The 9,450-nt window shown below is 39.3% G+C and overlaps 1 pseudogene; it reads left to right on the top strand.

Moving 5' to 3' along the window:
- The first annotated feature begins 4,311 nt into the window (after positions 1 to 4,311).
- Positions 4,312 to 6,862, top strand: LOC101629679 (annotated as a pseudogene).
- Positions 6,863 to 9,450: the final 2,588 nt, after the last annotated feature.

The raw sequence follows: 9,450 nt of genomic DNA on the forward strand, positions 1-9,450 counted from the left end.
GGGAGAAATTTCCCTTTCATATATACTCCTGATCCTAGATAGACTTAGATCCAATTTATTACACCATTATTTGGGGAAGGGAAAAAGAAAATTCGCCAACATTTGTCTTGGTTTAATAAATACAGATTGTCTAAAACTTAGTAAATGTTGATTTTGCTTGATATTTCCAAAAGATCTTTTAACCTACAATTTTTTTCAGTTAAAAAAAAAAGATTCTAGAGTGCAATAATTACAATAGACCCCTGTGGGAGGTTTGGGGCTCAGCTGTAAGGAGCAATTAAGTGCAGGTTCTGAGACATTGCGTGACTTGTGTGAAAGCAATGTGGAAGTGTCTGTCTCCATCAATGACTGGACAATTCACTCACTCAGCCATCATAACCTTGTGTTTTTTAGGTTCCAGGAACTGGCCCAGCTGGGAGCCTGGAACTCCATTCACTCTAAAATATCTGATCAATCAATCAGTATTAGAAATTATGACCCCAGGGGAAGGTCTATCAAGAAGTCTCTTAAGAATTTGTTTTAAGAAAGATCCAACTTTTAAAAATTATGCACCCTAATTAGCTCTAGATTTATAGGCCCCTTAGCAAAAGTAAAAAATTGGGTTTATTTCTTCTAAAAGAAAATGTCTTTATCTGTTCAAAACAAGCTTATTAGACTAGCAGATATTCTTTTCAAATTTGGTATGGTAGATTAATTCTAAATAAATTTTAGGACTATAATTTTTTTTCCAAAAGGAATAAATTTATGAGGAGTAAAAGGGTTTTAGGAATAATTTTGTCACTGTGATCAGTTTTATAGTGTGTCTTATCTTCATGAACTATCAGATCAAAACAATTTAAGACCATTTAAAAGCCCACCAATGACAGCAGTGATATTAGCTTGCAATTATGGGCAGAGATTCAAGAGTCAGATTGCCTGGGCTTGAATGCAGAATTCTCCAGTTATTAGCTGTGCCAATATGTCCTTCAGTTTCCTCTTTGTTAAATTAGGATAATAATAAAAATACATACCTAGGTTTAGGTATATAAGATCAAATGTGTTTATATGTGCAAAGCCTTTAGCTCAGTGACTGGGAATTTATAAGTACTATGCAGATTTGTTGTTGTTGTAGATGATGATGCTGAACAGTAATCCAATGGATACAAAATCTGGAACAGATTTTAGAATCAATTCTATCTTGATTTTAGAATCAATTCTATCTTGGTTTTAAAGTGAAAATCAGAATCAACAAGAATACATTAGTAGTACATGTAACCATCAATGCAAATTATGCTAACGGATTAAGTCCTAGTTCTCTCCGTGTTTTATAATTTACAACAAACAGGCTGGTATAACTACAGATACAGGGAATACACAATTTAGCCCTCTTTCTCTCCCCACCCCCAACAAATGCATTTGAGGAAAATATACTTCTTACTTTTTTAAAAATTCTGGTAACATGTTTTAATTATCACATAAAATCAATTTACTTCCTACTTACTTTCAGGAAATGCAAATCAGTATCAAGCATCCAGCATTAATGCAAACTCATTGAATTGAATGGCATTTTCCAATATTAATTACATTTCAGTAAACTCCATCAATTTTAAGTAACTCTACACAATACATCAATTCTTTCAACTATAAAGAAATGCCTTTTACAGTTAATTTTATTCTCTCTAGCTCATCAGGATATAGTTCCTTCATGGACAAGATGGTCTATTGGTAACAAATGCCTTTAAAATTATTTTATGCTAAATGGAAATCATCCTTGCTATATTGCACAGAACTTCGGGAACTCTGCCAAGTAGCTGTATAAGTGCTTGGGATTTTAAATTCTTCCTTAGGAAAAACATCACCTTTACTGCAGGTCTTTCCCATAGTCCTGGTTAGGTGCTAGTGGGTAGGCTCTGTGCCCAAGAGAAAATAAGGGTTGAGTTCTTACAAAAACAATTGAAAATATACTTTGCTACCTACACATTTAATACATAAATTATATGGTTCTAGGTTAACCTCAGAAAGCATAGAACAGCTGTCTTCTTTTGAAAGGAATTGATCATTATCTAACTGTGCCCTAGAAACTCACAATAGCTTAATCAAACCACTTGGTATTTAAAAGAATATTCAAATGGGCATGTGGATTCTTTACTTCACTTTCACTATTTTTCTCCCAAAGTTAATACAGATTATCAAAAAAGAAAATTACTCAACCCTTAATTAACATTTAAAAATTGACTAGGTTACAATTTTATGTCATAACTTAATCTTTTATAGGTCAAAACTCTCTTTTCAACAGTGTTTGTGGCTTTTGCAAAATCATAATCAGGAAAAAAAGTTTTCTGCATACTATCCAAATTGTATCAGAAAAGTACATTTGTAATAAAACTGAACCTTTAATTTATTTCAGGAAAAGGTTATTCTTTGCAAATAAACATACTGTATATATATATATATATATTTTTTTTTTTGATCAGGCAACGAGAGCTATGTGTCTCAACAGCTATGTGTTTCCCTTTGTGATTTAAATGCTAAGATACAATGACTTAATTTATGAAAAAGTCTAAGTGCTGAGCATAGTAAGCACCCTACTACAGCTAGCTTCATTATTGACTATTACTAAAAACTATAATTTTGTTTTAAGGGCCAGGTGACATTTCCTTAATCTGTTGTTATAGATGGCTCTCTGTTCTAATTTTATTTTTAATTATCTTCTTTTGTTGTTATCTAGGCCACACCAAAATAAGCAAAGTGTAATACAATGAAAAATTTTGAAAGAAATAGAAACTCATTGTGGTATCTTATGATTTCAAAATAACAGAACGGTTCATTTGAAAGTTACAAATTAGAATCAATGATAAAAGTATAAATAAGACTATGATTAATAAAGTGTGTGGATTTTTCCTATCATGATGAGAATATTGGTTCCAATTTAACATGTAGCCACAAGTTGTTTATAGTTACACATAGTAATGCCTCAGTAGGTCCAATTAGTTGGGAGTGGCGGAGCCAGGCTCATATAATGAGTGAAAAGTTGAAACTATTAAATATATAAATAATGTAGCTGCATTGGTTTGAATAAAAACAGCAGAAATCAAGTAAATCTGAGTGGAAAGTGATGAGAGAGAGCATGAAGGTCATAGCAGTGAGCCTGAAGTCCAAGGGTGGAGGAGAGTTTCAGTCATAGCCTGTGATGCACAGGGAGGGAGAAGATGAGTGTCCTTTCTTTGAACCCTTTGAGATGATTGCAGGAAGATGCAGTAGCACATTGGGCTGCTCACAGCACAAAAATGAAGGCATTTCCAGATTTCTCTATCCAAGCTGTAATTGCAACCTTTTTAAGACATTATATGAATTCTTTATAATTTTGTACTCATGTTTAGTCACTGTAAATAGTACTAAAATCATGGGCTATTGAAGCAGGAAGGAACCCCATGGACCATACAGGCAGAACTTTCATTCTGAAGCTAAGGAAACTGCAGCTTAGAAAGGTTACACAAGGCCACCCAGCTGGTCAGTTAAACAGCCAATACTTAATATCAGGTTTCCTAATTCTCAGTGCAGTGCTCTAAGCCCATCTGTCTTCCTATGATAGGATGACCAAATGGCCCTCTTTGTCTGGGACTAACCTGATTTTAATATTGAAAATCCCAAATCCCAGGAAAGCCCCTCAGGCCCAGGCAAACCAAGATGGTTGGTCACACTAATGGAGAATTGAACTACTAGTCACATTTCCATCATCTTCAGAAAGTAGTTTGCATGACTTACGATGGCAAAAATTCACCGTGCAATAGTCTGGCCAAAACAACTATAGAATAAGTTGCAGTATTAACATTAAGGAGGGGTGTCTTTGTCATAGTAAAAGGAGAAATAAGAAATCCTTCATTTCCTAATCTCACTTACAATGAGAATTCTTGCTATCAATCCCAGTATATGATATCAAACACTCCTCCATATGCCAATCGTATTAGCATTACCAGAAAACTGGTAAAACTTGCAGAGGGCTCTCCGCCCATAAACAAATGATAGTCTGGATAATATCCAAAAGGCAACAGAGAGTGGGATTTAGTACCAGCCAACTTTGCTTCCCACCAGAAAAATGTAAAGAAGTATAGAAGAGTGGCTTAGAAAGAATCAAGCAAACTTTAGAGATACTAAACTATCTGCTTTTCTCCAAAGTCACCCAGAAGCAAAAAGATACACTGTCTTAATAAGTATTCCAGTTGGAACAAACTGGGGAAAAAAACTGCACAGTTATTTTGCTTTTCTTGAGGAAAAAGGCAGAGACAGAAGTGAAGTCCTCTGCAGCAAAAACCCCTCAAGCATAGAACTGTGATGAGGTGCACACCGAGTTTGTCTGGCCCTTTCCTTCCTGGTGAGCTTTGCTGCAGCTTTCAGCAAGGACCTAACCCCCAGATTGCCTGGCAGAAAGATGGAGGCATAGATTTCCCGGCTGCTGGTGAGCGATGTATACATGTCATGCCACATGACGATGTATTTTTCATCACTGATGTGAAAATAGATGGCATGGGGTGTATAGCTGCACTGCCCAGAACTCAACTAGCTTCATTTCAGCAAACACCACTTTGACTGTCTTAGAAACCTCTTCCTTGGCATCCGTGGAAGAAACAGTGGCTTTCCAGTGCAGAGGCTGGGAGCCTGCCACCCCACATCACCTGGCTCAAGAGGAATCACCCGCTGAGCCCCACTGAGGACACCACTTTACCCCCAGGAACCAGCTGCTCATCGTGCAGAACGTGGGAGGATGCTGGCTGGTACACCTACGAGACGTCCAAGGCCCTAGGCACTGAGTGAGCCCACAGCCTGCTGGAAGGATGCAGGAAGAAAGATGGGACCACCATGGGCATCTTCACCATCGCTGTGGTGTGCAGCATTGTCGTGACATCCCTAGTCTGGGTGAACATCATCACCCAAACCAGGAAGAAGAACGAGGAGTACAGTGTCACAAACACAGATGAAACCATTGTGCCTCCAGATATTCCAAGCTACCTCTCTTCTCAGCGGACCCTTTCTGACAGACAGGAAACTATGGTCAGGACTCAGGGTGGCCACAGGCCAAGGGACACAGCTAAAGCAATGGTGTTTGTCCAAGAGATGCAAGCCTTTTTCCAAAGGTGGTTGCGCACGGCCTTGTATGCAGGCAGTTCAAGCTCTGTGTGGGATTTAATAAAGAAGCACATAAAGTGATGGAGACAGTCAATGGGGCCAAAGAAGACGGAGCACAGCGGTCCAGCCACAGGTATTGACTGCAGCACTGACGCAAACAATTACCCCAAGGAACAAGCCTGCTGCCCTCAGCCAGTGTCCAGAGACAGTGCACAGCCAGGTGCAGGGAGCACTCTGTACCCCACTCAGCATGACCAAGAACACACTCCCCATCCTGCAAGCAGCAGGACTGCAGAGGGTTCCCACTCTGACTCTAGGGGCGACCTCTATCCCCGTAATCACGACAGAATGCTGACATTTTTGAAGCAGCAGACAGTGGTGCCACTGGATGGGAGAGGGGCCTGCTCTCGAACTTTAACAAGGTTGTGTGACCCTCCTGTATATTAACTCCTGGCAGTTCCCAGTTCACCTCAGGTTTCCCCGACGTCTCCAGCGAAGGACAGCACTTGCTTCTTTCCAATGGACACTTCCCCAACGCATGTGACTTCAACCCTGAGTCTGCGACACCCACCGGACAGCTTCCAGGGAAAATGGAGCGCGCCCCTGCCATTTGCACGGAAAACCTAGGCTTTGTCTACCTCAGCCCTTGTGTTCTCTCTACAGGACAGAGAGGTAGGAGAGGTTCTGAGGAAGCTTGGATTCAAGCGCCACTAATATGTATATAGTTTTAACTTCCATGTGGAGTGTCAGTAGTTTATAGGACTTACAGCTGAAGCACAAAAATGCAAGATGCTATTGTGTAAAGACAGAAAAGTGTTTGATACCTTTGTACATGAGGGTTTCAGAGATTTAAAACAAAAATGTCCCCACGGCCACCAGAGACCCAGCAAACAACAGTCATCCTTGCAAGTCCAGGCCTATCAGGTATTCACTTCCATACCTCTATGGGGAACAAGGATTTTAATTTCAGATTAAGCTACCCTGAGTTTGTGAAGCAGAAGTGCCAAGCTAGAAGATAAAGAGGGAAGAGCTCCCTGTCCTTGCCACCTGCCTCACCACCTGCTATGAAAACCTTCCTTCTTTGGAGAAATGGGTAGGTGGTTTTATTCTTTGTCTTTTGTTCCCTTTTGATTTTGTTTTCAGGATGTTTGTGAGGATGGGAGCTGGGGGGCTATTTTATCAATACCGTTCACATTACAGAAATCGCAAAATCTTACTTTTAACTTTAAAAAACAAACCAACCTCTTTTACTTTGCATGGAGCTAAAGGGTATAGAAGCAAGCCTGCTCTCTGAAAGTTGCTTCCTTAGGAAAGTGTGTAGTCTCCAGCACCCTGTTGGTAAAGGTGAAGCACAGCTTGTGTAGTTTCCTTTAAACTTTCTTTTCTGAAATTCTGTAGGATCCTATGAAACACTGAGGTGCGGATGAGGGTGGCTTGAAATATCAGGTAACAGTTCACATACTTTCTGTGGACTGGAAAAATAAAATTATCATTTCAATAGGCACTCCCTCAACCCCATCACAAGAAGTTGGCCATTTGAAGACTGGCAGCACCTCTAGGGCCTCTTGATGGAACCAGAGGCCCACAGCTGCTCTCTGGCTGTGCTCTTGCAGGCTGGCTTTCCACAGAGCACATAATCTGATACTCCAGCACATCCTCACCCTTTTTGACTAAGTTCTGTTATCTGTTGTTGTTGGGAAGTTTTGTTATTTTTGTTTTAGGAAGTATCTCTGGAACGAATTCAGGACAAACAGTTTGAAGACTTATCTTTTAGAACCAAAGTTCTACTAATTGTCTTGACCTTGAAGAGTTTCCTGAGTCTGTCTGCCTGTTAATTTTCCATCTAGAATATGGCAATAATAACATTAACTCTACAGGTTTAGGGAAGAAGTATCATCACACAGATGAAAGTGCTGACATGTAGTATGTGCTAAGATCATAGAGAATGCTAAGGAAGAACCATCACCAAAATATCACATATTCTTTGTGCCTATCACTATCACAGGTTGGTAAGGCTGAAAAATAAGATGTGACCTAAACTAAATTGCAGTCTCATAATAGTTAATATCTATTCAGTATCTACAATGTGGCATGCTATGCCAAATATCTTAACATACTTTATCTTGTTTCATTTTCACAGCCCTCTGAGGGAAATTGTATGATAGTCATGCTGAAGATGAGAAAAATGAACTTGGAAAATTTAAATAGATTTCCCAAAGTCACACAACTAAAATGTGGCAGAGCTGGGACAAGATGGGTCTGTTTACCACTATATTGCCTACTAGTGCAAGCTCAGCAACCCTAAATGTTTGCACACACCTCTAGTCATATTCTAGAATGTTCCCTACTCTCATTCAGGACTCAGAGGGTTAAGGGGACGATGATAAAATAGCATAAACAGCTGGTTCCAAGGTGCTAGTTGCTCTTCTGTGATACCATTTTGTTTGTGCTCTGCAGCTGTAGCAGAAAGTTTTTGTTCTGGGAAGAAAATACTGAACAGAAAAGATAATTGGTATTCAAGACACACATGTTTTCTACCAGCAAATAAGAAGAAAGCACAACAGTATTCTTGAAGGATGCTGATTTTTTTATGTTTTGCAATTCTGCATTTTCAAAAATGACATCTGTTTTGTGAGTGACTAAAAACTCTGGAGGAAGAATTTGAAAAGGGAAATAAAATTGTGTTTCTGAACATTTTACTCCTTGCTGCCTTCAAATGATATTTGTTTAGTTGGCCCATTTTCCCAAAAACATTGTCAAGGCAAAAGTTTTTCTACTTCCTGCCCACATTTTTGACAGGTTTGAAATGATGTTCCAGTGGCAAATATTTTAAAAGTTTCTTTTAGCATTTTTTCCCAATGTATCAAATCATCTTTCAGTTAAGCACTCAAAAAAAAAAAAAAAACCAAAAAACATTATGCCTTCTAGGAGTATAAATGAATATAATGCATCCCATTTATATCAAGCATTTCTAGGAGGAACTCTAAAGTATTTTACTATGTTCACTTTCTAGGCTGTTTATTTTTTGCCAGTGCATCAACAAATAACAAAAGTTTAAGAGAGCCATTTCTTATTCATACCCATCACTTTGATTTATCACTTCCTCTTCCATAAATTTCCAGTCTCTTTTTCACACAAATAAAAAGAGACAGTAATGTAGGTAGGTTGTCGGACAAACCTTAATTTTAGAAAATGAATATTAACTAAGATGATCTAAGGAAGTCCCCACTACAGAAGATGAAGTGTCAGGAAGACCCCTTGGTCCTCCAAACCTACATGTTGCAATTTTGCAAGAGCTGCCACCCTCAACCCGAAAAACATATGACAGCCACCACAGTATGACTGGCAGAACTGGTACCCTTCAAGGTGGGCAAGAACTCCTAGCGTGCAGGTGTGAATCTTTCTCCTCTTGCCTTTGCCCAAAATTTATGGACTCGTACATCACCAAGAAATGAAATAGAAATGAATCTTTGGGAACATTCAAGAGGCAGAAATCTCCCAAGTTGTTTTGACAATTTAGTTCTCATTTATCTAGTCCCATAATTCACAAGCCATAAACCTTATTTGTTGAAGGTTTCTTTCTCAAAATTTATATACATCTTTTTTGTTGTGATATCTTAGTCACACACAGTTCATCTTCTTTGGATTTTAGACATGGACTAGCCAAGCACTCCTGCCTCTGAGCTTCTTTTCCCCCCCTGCACCATCCTTTCTAACCCTGGAGTATCTAGTCATTTCACATCCCCTCTGTGAAAGTACCTCAGCAAGAAGTCTCAGGTTACTTCACACATTGGCTACAAGCCTGGAGAAATCAGTTACAGATGAGTCTGTCATGGATAAAGAGTCTACCTCATCCCACAAGTCAAAGTTCCCACTGGGAGTGTTCCAACAGAAGGCTACCACTAAGGGATGCTCCCAAGTACAGAAAATTAAACAATAGAAGTAGCGTATTTGTCGGAAGTTCATATGCAGAATAGTTTAGCCATGCTAGATGATGCTTGATCTGTGATGGGGACCTTTCTCTTGCAAAGAGCTCTCGATGTCACTGTCACGAGTCAGCTCAGCTCACACGCATGACAAAATAGCCTCCCTCAGTTCCCCGTAAAGGGGATTGCCTCTTCTCAGAGTCACTGATCTGGAGAAAACCCTGCCTCTTGGAAGCTCTGGTGCAACCTAAAAGACAGATCCCACACACCCAAACAAGGGCAGGGCCATGGATCCCCGATCCACTTTTAAGACAAGTTAAGCATGGCAAAAGCGAAAATGGGCATAGTGGCCATATCCAATTCTTCCTTTAGACAAGATAGCTAGGTGACTTAGACAAATTCAGATTTTGATATTTTCATT

This window comes from Condylura cristata, unplaced genomic scaffold (assembly GCF_000260355.1).
Source record: "Condylura cristata isolate star-nosed mole 26May11 unplaced genomic scaffold, ConCri1.0 scaffold00009, whole genome shotgun sequence".
NCBI lineage: Eukaryota > Metazoa > Chordata > Mammalia > Eulipotyphla > Talpidae > Condylura > Condylura cristata.